The sequence below is a fragment of the Pelodiscus sinensis genome, chromosome 4, assembly GCF_052426305.1.
Source record: "Pelodiscus sinensis isolate ZL-2025 chromosome 4, ASM5242630v1, whole genome shotgun sequence".
NCBI lineage: Eukaryota > Metazoa > Chordata > Testudines > Trionychidae > Pelodiscus > Pelodiscus sinensis.
Genome location: NC_143055.1, coordinates 95,911,262 through 95,925,902, shown reverse-complemented (window position 1 = coordinate 95,925,902; position 14,641 = coordinate 95,911,262). Strand labels below are relative to the sequence as shown.

General features: G+C 41.1%; 1 long non-coding RNA gene across 1 annotated transcript in view; it reads right to left on the bottom strand.

Moving 5' to 3' along the window:
- Positions 1-14,641, bottom strand: part of LOC106732604 (uncharacterized) — a 200,753-nt gene that overhangs the window by 177,579 nt on the left and 8,533 nt on the right. Inside the window, exon 2 of the long non-coding RNA XR_016349466.1 lies at positions 285-489. This is a non-coding gene — a long non-coding RNA (uncharacterized LOC106732604). The remainder of the gene's footprint in view (positions 1-284; positions 490-14,641) is intronic.

Below are 14,641 nucleotides of genomic sequence, written 5' to 3'. Positions count from 1 at the left end.
ATTACAGGGTGATTGACCAAAATATGTTCAGGTCACTTACTACTGTCTAATTACCATAATATTCCTAACTAAGCCTTGGAAAGACTGAAGAATATAACTGCCCCTTGTTGGTTTTATATAGATTCAGAGCATTTGAGACAGGACTTTTGGAAATCATTAGTTACACTATATGTAAACGTGTAATCTGATTATGTGTAATTATCAAAGCTGCTGGGTTTTTTAAAATTTTAATACTAAGCTTTAGCATGTTAATACAAGGCTTTCAGAAATCTTACACAAGTTACCTTTTCTTTTAACTTCCTTTTGACCTTTCCTCTGGCATACTCCCTTGCTTTATCCTCTTCTCCAAATAATCTCAACTTTTTCTTGATACACATCCAACATATTCTTTTCTGATCTTCCTCGACAACAAACACTCCTCTGCACAAATTTGTGTTATCTACTCCATTTTTCTTGTTTTCCTTGACTTTCAGTAATCAGAAGGCTGGCCTGTGATCAAATAACAGAGTTAGGCTATAATACCCCAAAACACATGGAGTTCTTGCTGACATCAAGGAGTCAGCTCCAGCATGGACTTTCCTGAAGTGTGTGGTACACTTGAGTCTAAACAGATTATTTATCGCTGCTGTTCTGACGAGCTGTCAACACTTTCTACCAGGAAATTCTCATATACCCTAGAAAAATTCCCAGACTGAAATTGATGAAGGGAAGAAAGAGACACAATAATGCTAAAGGAAGAAGCTGAATTTCTGAAAATTAATTCAGTATGACTACTAGTGAGCCAACTTATGACTGATCTTTACGAAAATGCACAGCATGAAGCCTTGACCCCACACCCCTCAACATCAGCCAACACCTCTTACTTTTGGTAGCTTGAGAATTGAAACATATAACTCTAGAATTCATTTGTTTAAAGAAAAATTAGGTCTCCTTTTAAGATCATATTCATAATCCTATTCTAACTTAAAGAGATGGAAAATATAGTCATTCTATTTAGGATCAACTTGTATATTGAAGTGATTTAAAGGCTTATTAGTCATAAGTCTTTATTACTCCATATATTCAAAAAATAGCTCTTGTAGGTCCAGTTAAGAAAGTTGTCCAACCAAATAGATTGAGAGCCTTAAGTTTTATAATATGGCGGGGGGGGGTTCTTCCATTTTGCCAGAAAATGAATTGTATTTAGTATAGCTTAAATGTAGAGATGATTAACCCTTTTATCTGCACAAAGAGTTAAGATATTGTGATCAAGGTATTGTGATTGTGATCCAGAGAAGGCTGTTACTCCAAGAAAATTGGTCATGTAAAGTAAAAGAGAATACTTCTTTTGAGGAAACAGACATAGCTACTAGAGTTAGCTTACAACACAGTTATATGATGTCTGTGTCATAACCATAAAATAAACTACATACTAATACCAATGCCCACTGCTCTCTCTTCATCTGAACATTGTGGTATAAGTAGCTTGACAAAATGAGAATTGGGAACATTATAATACAAAGAAACATCATTGGAAAAGAGCAAAAGGAAAGACTGAAAAAACATTTTATAAATATAGTATTGCCAGATGACATCTATGAAAGAAGGAAGAGATATAATCAATGCATGCATATCTGTCAGTCAGCTATAAGCCTCAAGGAGAAGTATGAAGTATTCAGGATGTTGTTATAACTAGGAGTAATGAGATTATTAGCAATTGTATTTACATTGCAACAGCACCCAACAGACTCAGACAGAATAGGTACGTCTAGACTACATGCCTCTGGTGACAGAGGCATGTAGATTAGACTACCCGGCATAGGAAAATGAAGCGGCGATTTAAATAATCGCCACTTCATTTAAATTTAAATGGCTGCCGCGCTGAGCTGATGCCTGGGATGAGGCATACCTGGGAGGTCGACAAATGCCTTTGATGTCGACCATGGAGAGTCCAGACTACCACGCTGAGCCGACAAACAGCTGATCGGCTCAGCGCGGCAGCCATTTAAATTTAAATTAAGCGGCGATTATTTAAATGGCCGCTTCATTTTCCTATGCTGGGTAGTCTAATATACATGCCTCTGTCGCCAGAGGCATGTAGTCTAGACGTACCTTATCAGAGCCCCACTGTGTTAGGTGCTATATACATGTATGTTGTTGGTCTTGTTACAAAAATACACAAGTGAGCATAATGTACAATGGAAGGAAATGGGAAGGCAGAGGAAAGATGAGGGTAACCGTACTAAGATCATGTACTTGCACAGAGTTAGCTAGAAGCACATCTTAATGGTATATGGGGGTGAAAACCTGGGATTTGTTTTTTTACTTCAAAAAAACCCAAATATTTTACCATATATTATTGTACGTATCAGCAATTCTCTCTGGCCTATTATCTTTGAAATTCAACAAAAGAAAGAGAAGTCAAACCAAGGAATTATTTCCTAAAAATAAAATCTAATAGATGAGAGAACACCTAATGGAAGCTCCATTGTTTTGATCATTTAAAACAGAATGAAACTAGCAAACGTGGCAGGAAACAATTTTGTACCGGGGCATAGCTATGGGTGGGCCTGAGTGGGCCACTACTCACCTACTTAGCATCCAGGGTCACCAAAATAAGGTCCAGAGTCCCCTAAATCCACAGGCTGGTGGAATTCCTGACCTCAGCTAGGCATCCATCAGCCTGGCCTTGTTCCTCTCCTGCTTGTGCTATGCACTGGTGCCCCAGTTTCTGGCTGCAGTGCTAGCTCTTCAGGGGATGTGCCTCAGGGGGAAGGTCTTGGTGGGGCTAGGTCTGGGGCCAGAAACTGGGGCAGCAGCATGTGGTATACTGCCAGCCTGGGCACATCTCTCTCCTGCTAGATACCAAGCTGGGGTTGGGAGGGTGGCTGAAGTTCAAGTTCTGGCAGGGTCCTCTTCTACTCTCTGGGTGTATCCTGCAGTCTGTATGCTCTATGTGCCTGCTGAGCAGGAAGTGGGGGAGTGAGGCAGGACCCCCATTCCCCCTGCCCCCTTCTTGCCAGAGTCCAGATCCCTGCTGTGTCCCCTCCCCTTTACATCCCACTCCCCAGGGTACTGGATCCCTCATGGACACCTGATCCTTCCTTCCCCGCTCAGGGCCTGACATCCCTGCCCCCTCACCCTTCAGCATTGCACCACATCCCCCCCCACCCCCACCACCACCACATGCTTTTCCTGTCCTAGCTATGCCACTGTCTTGCACTGGAAAAGGAAAACACAAAATGATCTAAAAATGACTTTTTCTGATTACAAATCTGATTATGATTAAAATATGGATTTTGGACAATCTATCTGAGCCTTCTTGGTGATGGGATCCCAAACTTGAATCACTCTCAAAACATAGTCAAGACATTACCAAGTCATTTTAGTTACACAAGTCTCTAGCATAGCATATTAGTAGCCAAATTAGCTGATGTAGTAATAAAACACCTACAAGAGCTCACACTGGAGCAGCAACTTAGCAAAACGGTGTAGCATGTAATACTCCATACCAGCTTCCGTACACAGTAGAAAGGTGTAGAAGAGAACTGGTGTAGAAGGGGACTGACTGCTTTACCCTGGGCATCTACATTCCCTTTAGCTGACTGGCATTACTTATACACAAGATCTCTGAAGTCCTTGTTCTAAGGCAGTGGTGGGGAACCTAAGGCCTGGGAGCTGGATGCAGCCTTTGGCTTGCCTGGTTCTGGCCCCTGAGGTTTGGGGGTCCCCCCAGCAATGGGGAGCCCATGCTGGTGAGGGGTGGGTGGTTTTTTTGTTTGTTTCTCACTTGTGAGAAGCCCTCTGATTTTTTTGTGAGTCAGTGGCCACCACCCAAAAAAGGTTCGCCATCCCTGTTCTAAGGGAATAAAAGGATGGGGATTTTTTTTTTATTTAATAATAAGTGGCAGTGCTTGTAATAAGATCCTTTTAAATTTAAGAGCGGCAGCTGCAAATTAAAAGATTCAGCCTATCAAAGTCACAGTAGCAGAAAGCAAGAGCCACAGTAACAGTGAAGCTAACTGGAGCAGGAAAAGGAGCTTTTATGATTAAAGACAAAGATGAGTGAATAGGCAGTGCAAATAAGAGCTAGAGCAAAAAACGGAAAGTAGGTGAGGGGCCAGGAGGGGAAGACAGGAAGAGGAGACTATGTAAAAGAGGGTAAGAAGAGGAAGAGAACTGTGGCAAGGGAAGAAGTGGAAGTAGTAGAAAAGATGGAAAAATAATCGGAGAAACACAGAGTAAATATGGGAATTAGTGTATTACTGGGGGGGGGGAGGAGTTCAATGTCGGAGAAGTAGTCTAAGAAGTATAAAATCATATATTATGGCCTGCAACTTTGTCTCCGGTGTTCGGTGACTTAAACGTCACTCTTAAAATTATTAATTTACTAAACCCCCCATTTTCTTGATAGAATTGTAGTCTGGTGATTCATATTGCACTGTTTAGTCTATATTTGATACACACCTGAGGCACTGCATGAGGCTGGAGGATTCTTAAAAGAGCATACAATTTTTTTATTGTAGAATCAATGAATGTGCCATGTTGTATAGAATTCCCATGATTTTTTCAATCTTCGATTTTCTTAATTCTTTTAAAATATATGCATTTAGGAAACACTTTTTCAGCCAGTGGCAGTGGAAAATGTCACTGGCTATTACTTTATATATGCCAGCTTCTCTTTTAAACAGACATGTCAGAAATTTTAAACAATTGAGAAACTTGACTGGCTGAACAATTTAAGTTATATAGTAGAAACAAATAAACACAAAGCATCCATAGTTTTTGGTTTCAATGTAAAATCTACAGAAGGTAAATAACATAACAGATAAAATGTGATGAACACTCTGGAAAATACAACACAAAAGCCAGCACTGGAAATTCTTGCTCTAGGTCCCTGGAAAATAGTGTTGGGTTATGTCATTGCAACTTTTGACAAAGAACAATTCTAAGCACCTTCAAATAATCAGAATCCATTAAAAAAGCGTTCTGGTGCTTGGAGTTTTTTACTACGTAATGTTGAAGAAATGTAAGGTAATTTTGCTGACAGCTCTTCACATGTGATAAAAACATTTGGAAGATATTGTTAAATGCATCTATAATGTTTTAAATGTACCCATTCTGCTTCGCACAGCATGATGAAAATGCATATCTGAATACTCGTTGACTTGTAAAAACTGAGAACTACATTTCTCTAGTAAGGTCAAATACCACCTGCAGAGCTGCTGAGATGACTCATACTGTGAACAACCAACCTACGGGATGCATCTGAAGACAGAATTTGGCCTTATTTAAAGAGGATGGGTTTCAACAAAAAGCTACCATTGCTGGGGTCTATTCTGTGGTAGTGATACCACTTAAGGACAAATCTTTCCTCAGACAAGACTCCCTTTGAGTTCAGTACGAGTTTTGCCCAACTAAAGGCTAGGGGCCAAATTCTTAACATCCATGCAGATACTGCACAAACAATCTTTGCAGATAAGATCTATGTGGGGTTGGGAGTGTGATATTCCCCTCCCCCCCCCCCATGCTGGACTTGGGACTCCCATGATGTACCACAATGACTCAGCAACAAAGGTAAAGCCAGAGAGCCCAGTACACAGAGGAAATGGGGGACATGAACTACCATGAGGCATCATGGACTACATTTCCAAATAAAAAATTTCCATTTTCAGCTGAACTTTTTCAATGTCTGCCAGAAAGTCAAAATTTTCAAGCAGGGGAAAAAAACTGTTGTAACAAGCTCTAAACTTAATTTTAAAACCTGTCCTTCTGTTCTAAGCAGAACAGAGTGATTTAATCCATTCAGATTGTGTTTTGTTGCCACTGTGACTAAAACAAAACCTACTGTATGCTCTTCTGAATGATCAGGGATGCAGGATTTTAAAGCTATATTACATAAATATTCTGGGCCAAGTGATCCCCTCAGATTCTTATATAATTCCATTAGGCCAAATTCATAGCTCATTTATACGGGTAAAACTTCCAGGGAAGTCTTTGGGCTATAAGCAGTAGACTTTGATGTAAGCTACATTCTTAGAAAGTGGTTGTAGATTTACAGAGAATGTAATGGAGTTACCCTGGATTAACACCAGTATAAATGAGATAAAAATCTTCCCTATGGATTCTTGTTCTGCTTCATCTGGCTTCAGATACTGATATGAAGAACTTTGAGGGCATAAGCTTCAGGGGCCAAGAATCTGGCATCTAGTATCTGCTCTAGATCAACAAATCAAACCAGAGAACTGGATGAATTGCTCTTAAACACTTTTCTTCAATTGAGGAGGCAGGCTGGAGGTCTCATGCAACCCGCGGTAAAACATTATTGGATTCTCTGAACCTTGGCCCTGGTCTACACTAGGGAGATTGAAGCAAAATAAAGGGAGTTATTTTGAAATGAGGGGTATTCTGTAACTGGAAAAACTTAAAAACAACAAATAGTCTAGAAGCACTTTAAACACTAACAAAACATGTAGATGGTATCATGAGCTTTCATGGCCACAACCCACAATGAAAGAAGTGGGTTGTGCCCACGAAAGCTCATAATACCATCTACGGCTACGTCTACACTGGCCCCTTTTCCGGAAGGGGCATGTTAATTTCACCGATCGTAATAGGGAAATGCGCGGGGGATTTAAATATCCCCCGCGGCATTTAAATAAAAATGTCCACCGCTTTTTTCCGGCTTTTAGAAAAGCCGGAAAAGAGCGTTTACACTGGCCCCGATCCTCCGGAAAAAGCGCCCTTTTCCGGAGGATCTTATTCCTACTTTGAAGGGCGCTTTTTCCGGAGGATCGGGGCCAGTGTAGACGCTCTTATCCGGCTTTTCTAAAAGCCGGAAAAAAGCGGCGGACATTTTTATTTAAATGCCACGGGGGATATTTAAATCCCCCGTGCATTTCCCTATTACGATCGCTGAAATTAACATGCCCCTTCCGGAAAAGGGGCCAGTGTAGACGTAGCCTACATGTTTTGTTAGGGTATGTCTACACTAGCCCCCTAGTTTGAACTAGGGAGGATAATGAGGATGACTGAAATTGCAAATGAAGCACGGGATTTAAATATCCCATGCTTCATTAGCATGTTCCCGGGTGGTCGCCATTTTGGAAATTGACTAGCCCAGAATAACTGCCTGCGTCTACACACAGCAGTGAAATGGGAGTTCGAAGTAAAGCACTAACTCTAATTAGCTGTTATTCCTCCTGGCCTTAAGCATGGGATCAGATATGTGCCACTGCCCCTTTGAAAAGCAGCAAAGCAGCAAGAAATGTTTCAAAGCAGCAGCACCTGATCCCAGGCTCCATGCAGCACTGCTCCTTTGAAACACTGTGGTGGCATTCCAAAGGAAAAGCACTGTTCTATCGATTAATCGAATAATCGATGCAAAAATGCATCCACTATTCCATTAGTGAAATAACTAATACTTAACATCCTTAGTGCAGCATTTCAAAGCAGCAGCACTGCAGGGAGCCCGTGATCAGCTGTGTGGTGCTGCCCCTTTGAAACGCTGCCATGTACCTTCCTCTTGCTGCCTCTATCAGACAGAGGCAGCAAGGGGAAGGGGAGCAACTAGTCGACTAGTCTTTAACATCCCTAAATTATTGCAGAATGACCACAGGGGGCAGCAAGAGGCCAGAGATAGAGTCCCAGACAGCTATAACCCCATTGGCTAGCCGGGGGTACAAGTGGAGAAAGGAATAACTATCTACTATACATGTCAGAGAGTTTGTCCGTTTGTGTGTCTGTTTGTCCCTGGCTATGACTACTGCGGGTGCATTGACCATTGACAGACGCTTTTCAACTGGCCTTAAGCTACTACAGTGAGAGAGGTTGTCCTCTCTCCTGGGGGAGCCTATATACTAAATCCCTCATCCCCAACCCCACCCCAGAGCAATGATTTAAATGAAAGAAAAAAACAAAACTTAGAGTTAAGGACCCAAGTAATGCTGGGTAAATCTTCTAGTTTGACAATAAAGCAAACATTAGTTGATAAACAAGTGAAATAAAATTGAAAAATGTAGACTAAGAAGCAGTGATTGCAATTCCATAGTTAAGGTTGTGTTGAGACTTGCATCTGAAGTGGAGCAAAAATCCATTAATACCTGAACACTCCACCTGAATATTCTCACCATACTTAATGCATCTTACACGTGTTTTCTAAATATGCTTCTTTGTGTTAACATAACAAGATGATCATTCAAAGCAGTCAAAATCATAGTTTTATGGGCTCTCTTTCTATTTACTTTCTTCTCTGCATGCTATGGAATATCATGTTCCCCATAGGAAACATCTCAGTAGCAGCTCCTGCTCCGTTCAGTTTTCCCTAAACTTAAAGGCTTTAACTATGACCAACCCTTACATAAGCAGAAAAATGATGGACGAATCTTTTACTACCTGAAGTCCATCTTCTTTTTGAACAAGTGAACTAATATTTCATCACATGAGGCTTCAAAAAACACCACTACATTCACACTTCCTTTATTTATTTGTTAAAGTTTAGGTGCCTGTCAGTGAAGACTCTAACGAGCTTTATGATGCACGATGGAGAAGACCTAAAGCCTGATGATAAAAATGGAAGCACGCCACTGAAACTAACTCAGGCTTTATAGTTATACTTTCACACCTTGAAAAGTTTACTCTATGGGTATGTCTAGACTACATGGCTCCATCGATGGAGCCATGTAGATGAGTTTACAAGACATAGGAAAATGAAGCAGCCATTTAAATAATTGCTGCTTCGTTTACATCAAAATGGCTGCCGCGCTGTGCTGATCAGCTGTTTGGTGGCACAGCGCGGTAGTCTGGATGCTCGGAAGCCTTTGTCGACCGCTCCGGTAAACCTCATTCCACGAGGTAGCTGATCGGCACAGTGCGGCAGCCATGTAGTCTAGACATATTCTAGGTGACAACCAAAAAGCCTGAATGCATTATTTGATTGATGGGAAATACTTAAGTATGCCCTAACAACAAGAAGAATTATATCAGTCCCAGATTATACTTTAATTATCATACTACTTTTAAAACCAAGACAGATGATGTTTTATTCAGTTACATGCAATCATGTTTTGCAGTATAACAGTTCATAAAGGTCACATCTGAAGGACACAACGCATATAAATAGTGAACCATGCACTTTCTTAATTTATAGAGAGGAGAATGCAGCCTTTTTATAATAGGACACAGCATTCAATTTTTTTCTAAGTTATCATTGCAGAGGGTAGCTTCTAAAAGTACCATGTTCCCACACAGAAAAAGAGTGATTAATTACAATACTTTGCAGCAGGTAAAAAGAAAAATGTTATCCTGAAAAGTGTGATAGTACATCCACATAGTTGCCTTTCAGCTTTGTAAATTTGTGTTGTAATTTGCTAGGCTTTCCACTGTAATCTTGAAAAACCTATTTGTAGGTAGTGAAGGAAATGGGAACCCATAGAGCAGGAGAAGGCACGATACAACCCATGGGCTGAACCAAGCCTTTTGATCCAGCCTTAAGCTCATCCCACCAAGACCCCAAGGCAGGCTCTCTGTCTGCTGCAGCCCAAAGTTGCTCAAAAAGGCTGGCAGCAACCTCTAGGTGCCATGGGCCCCTTGGGGGGAGAGAGACTTTGGGGGGAGGGAGCATCGGCCAAGGAGAGCTGTGATGATTGGTTTGAGGGCGGGTGCAGAGCGCAAAGTCTCCACCTTCCCCCACTAGGGGTGCACAGTGACACATAGAGGGAGAGTCCAACCATTTTGAGCAGCCTGGGGCTGTGGGAGGCAGGAAGCCTGCCTCTGAGTCCCCAATGGCCTGCTGGCTGGAAGTCACCTAAAGTAAGCGCCTCCTTGCCAGAGCCTTCCTCTGGCACCCCTCCTGCTCCCCAACTCTCTGCCCCAGGTCACCATCCCCTCTGCCCCAGGTACCACCCACACCCTCTGTACCCCCCTCAGCCCCATATCACACCTCCTTCCCAGGGCCTGCACCCTCTCTTACATGCCTTCCCCAGGCCAGAATCCTGTATGGACACACCCTCATGGACCCTGCACTCCAATCTCCTCCCCAAGGTCACAACCCCCTTCTTTCACCCAAATTCCCTCCTGCACCCCAGTTCCCTACCCCGAGCTCCCTTCTGCTTCCAACCTCTGTCTCAGACCCCCACATCCCCTCCATAGACAAGTATGGCCCTTGGCCACTTACCAAAATCTTGGACTGGCCTCCCACCCCTGCAATAGAGCAACCATCTCTGTCAAAACATCTCTCAAAATTTTTATCCTACAGTCATGTTTCAGCAAACTACTAATCTGTTACTGTGTGTGGTTTTTCATCCAAGATCATTGTAGTGGTGTATGTAATGTTTTTTTTCTTTTTCCCCAGAGTGTGGCTATTTAGCCAATCTGCTAAATTCAAAACATCCACCTTTTTCTTGTACAGTTGTTTACTCCTTTGGTGTTATTCAATCTACCCTTTGAGGTAATATCATGAATAATAAATGAAAGCAAAAAGAGACATTTATCAGAACCTGGGTGGCCGGCTAAGGCAGGACCAGATGCAGGATAGAGCAGGGGCTGGCTAGCATGGAAACAGGTATCAGATGGAACAGGGGCAAGGACAAGCTATAGCACAAGTATGGGTATTCTTCTGTCAGAACTTCTAAACAATGGGAGTGGGTCCCATAGAGGTAGCAAACTGGAGAGACTGCTTCCCTTAGGAGCCCATATACCTGCATTGGGATCACCTGCATGGGTCCTTTATTATGGATTGACTGAACCCAGTTAAATGGCATGCAACCTATCACAAGATATGCAGATAATTGCCTCTGAGTAAATACAACATGGAGTCCTGTGGCACCATAGGGCACGTCTAAACAGAAGGACAAAAGTCGAATTAAGCTATTTCGACATCAGCTACGCAATTGACATAGTTGAAGTTGTATAGCTTAACTCGGCTTTTAGTGCTTTCTACACGGCAGGAAGTTGAAGGAAGAAAACTCTTCCTTTGACTTCCCTTATTCCTTGTGAAATGAGGGTTACAGGAGTCAGAGTAAGAAGTCCTCCAATTCATTGTTATTTCGAAATAATTGCTTGTAGATGCACTTTTTGTTTTTTTGAACTAACGTTAGTTATTCCGAAATAACACTGCTGTGTAGACATGCCCTAAGAGTTTATTAGGACACACGCTTTTGTGGGTAAAACCCAGTTCATCAGATGAATTGGAGTGGAAGTTAAAGAACTGGACAGTTTCATCACAGCAGCGGCGGATTTAGGACAGGGCGAGCAGAGTGGCTGCTCCGGGCCCCGCGCTTCCCGAGGCCCCACACATATGCCATGGCGCCACGGCGCATGCGCCATGTCAAAGGGGGAGCCCTGAGAAATTTCGCTGCTCTGGGCCCCGCAGCACTCTCATCCACCCCTGCATCACAGCCTCTGCCTCAGGCATGACCCATCAGGTTCCAGCAGGCACTGGGTCAGAAGTAATTCATGGGTGACTCATCACAATCTCAAATAATGTTGTTGGCACATGAAGAGGTTTTGCCATTTTGAGATAAATAGGCTATGTTTCATACAGTTTAAATATTCCATTCTTCTTTAAAAGGAAATCAGAAGAGTATTGGCTTTTCTTTTCTTTAAGGACCTAAACCATCAGCAATTACTCATGAAAGAGTCCTGCCAGCTTGAATAGTTCTCTGTATGATATAAATTATATTTTACAGTAGTTGCTAGTACAGTAGTTTCTGGAAGCCCCAAGTAGGATCAGCTGGCCATGCACTAGATGCTGTACAAGGTTACAGGCAGACAGACACTGCACTGAAAAGGTCCCACTCCTTCAGAGGCTTAACTTGTCACATTATAAATAGTTCCATTGACTTTAGTGGAGCAAGTTAAGCAGTCAGAAAAATCTTTACAGACATTGGACACAATTTAAGACAAGATAAACAAGTGAGTGCAACATACAATAAAGAAAGAAAGAGAAAGGGAAGAAGAGTACAAGTAATTAGTGTGTGCCTAACTTGATTGTTCAAGGAAATTCACTTGTCAACCCCTTCTTACTATCCAACATAAGCCTTCATTAATCGGATGTGCATCCTGGGAAAGGGTTTGAAGGAAATTCTTGTGGCCATGTGAAATAAATAGGGAAGGACATTCCATGAATAAAAGGCAGCATAGAAGATAATGAGATGGTTGTAGAAGATGCAGACAAATGGATATTCACAGCTAGATGACTGGAGGGGCAGAGGATGAGGCAAAAGGAGACCAGAACTATAAAATTAAACTATGGGAAATGATTTGCAAGTTTGTTAGGGTTTTTTTTAAATCCAAAAGTTTTTCCTTCAGTTAAATATTTGAGAGGAAAAGATATCAAGCTCATATGGAACTGCATTCTGTTTGCAGTACCCTCAAGCATTAGGTAAGCTAGTGGTCAGAGCAGTGGAGTGAGACTGAGGATTCCTAAATTCTATGCAGTGCTCTGCACGCGTACCTTAGCAAATAAGACAGGTACCTGTTTTTCTGTAAATTTGTGTACACATTTGAGAATTGCGAAGATTAATCAACTGCACATTCAGATCCATGAATAAAGGGAGCTATTTCACTGCTATGTATTCTGATTTTTTGCTTTTTGCAGATGTGTGCTAGAATGAGTATGTACCAGTGTCCCACTAAAGCATACATATTTCTAATCCTACGATCAGGGCCTTGTGCTGTTCTGCTGAAGAAACAAAGAATTTTTATGCTAATTTCAATAGAAGTAGGTTTGGCCCCAATGTACTCTTCTTTCTAGCAATTCAATATTTGTTTAATAATATTAAGCAATAGTATTTGAAAGATGTTGCTTTTCTAGAGGTTTATTACAGCCATATGATTTTTATACATTTAACACTGCAAACAAAATGCTTCCAAACACTTGATGGATGTATTCATCTCCCAAATTGCTTGTAATTTTAAATTCCTATTCCATTAGTGTTTACACGTCTTACAAGCACAAGCTTGCAGAAAACAAAATTTTAAAATCCATTTATCTGAGCAGAAGACATTTGTGGACCTTAAGTGAAATGTTTGGTTTCCAAAGTTTTCATGTTTTCAATTCTTTCAAAAAGTAATTGAAGTAGATTTTCAAAAACACTAAAATTACATTGACTTTTTTTATTCTTTCCCTCATCTGCTGACCAAAATAATTAGAAGAAATGAACACAAGTTTCCAAAGTGTTTCAGTCAACCTGAATGCGCATTTTTTGCCCAAAAATATTTTGGCAAAATAATTTAACTCGGCTCTACTTATTTGTTATTGTTGCTTGTGGGGAGTATTACTAAAAATGCAATTCTATTATTTTACACTTCACTGATTTAAGACAATCCTTGCTTAAAAATCATGTACAAGCCAATTTGCAGTCAATTGCTATTTGGCATCAATCCCAGATTCATTACTCAAGCAAAATTCCCATGAGTTCTGCTTGGGTAACTAATCCAAGAATCGGACAGTTGAAGGTAAATTTTCAAGAGAACTGTCCACTAAAGTTGAACCTTACTACATAATATTTCTGCATTAGACAATACTCCCCTGAATCATAGCTGAACTTTGTTTTTTTATTTTTATGTTAAAAAAAGCTTTTAAAATTAAAAAAAGCAAAAAATATTATTTCACGATCACATAGGATATGAACTGCCATTAGAAACAGTTTTGTAAAGATGCAGTTGTTTCTTACCTATTTTAATTTCACACTTTAATTTAAAATAAAACGTTAAATAAATTCTAAACTTTTTAAAAAGTTTATTCCAATACATTTTTACACTGTATAACATAGACTTTTCCCTTCAAAAGTAGCATTCTCTTTGTTGTCCTGTCTTTAATCACACACTCGCCAGTCCTTAATTCACGGTCATCTTTCCAGAAGGATGAGACTGAGGCTTGATTTCTTAATCCATAAATCCTAATCAATTGAAGGAAAGGTTATCAAATGAAATGAGGCATTGCTTAGAGAGCTTTCCCCCTTCAGAGCTGAAAGTACTACCTGATAACCTACTAAGAAAGATCAGGTCAAGAATGCTTCTCAAAAAGATTCTTAGAAGCAATTGGTTAATATTTTTTCTTGTATCATATTTTTGACAGAGGAACATAGAACTATAGAATTGGAAGATATCTTGTGAGGTCATCAAATCCAGTCCTCCACACTCAAGGCAGGACCAAGCACCAGATAGCACAGGGATAGACAAATATTGTCCCACAGGCTGGATCCAGTGCACCAGGATTAATCCCTGGTGGATTACCCACTTCTATGATTACCTGTGCCTCCACAGGTATCAGGTGATTGCAACCCCCATTGGCTGTGGATAGCTGTTTGTGGTTAATGGGAGTGGCAGGAAACGGCATAGACTGAAACACCACTTCCCACCACTCCCATTGGCCGGGAACAACAATCTGCAGCCAATGAGAGCTGCAGACACCCAATACCTATGGAAGCACAAGTAAACATAGTAACAGTGACCCAGCAGGGACTAACCTTTGGCAGGCTGCCACTTTACTGCCTACCCCCGATCTAACACATCTCTCAATCTGCCTTTTTATTCCAGTCCTAACCCCAACCATTGGTCAACGTACAGAGTCAAATTCTGCCTCAGATTTTGGTCTTAAAGCTTTGACTTCACCACTCTCAGAACTAAAAAACTTTCAGTTTTTCACTAAAAACATGAT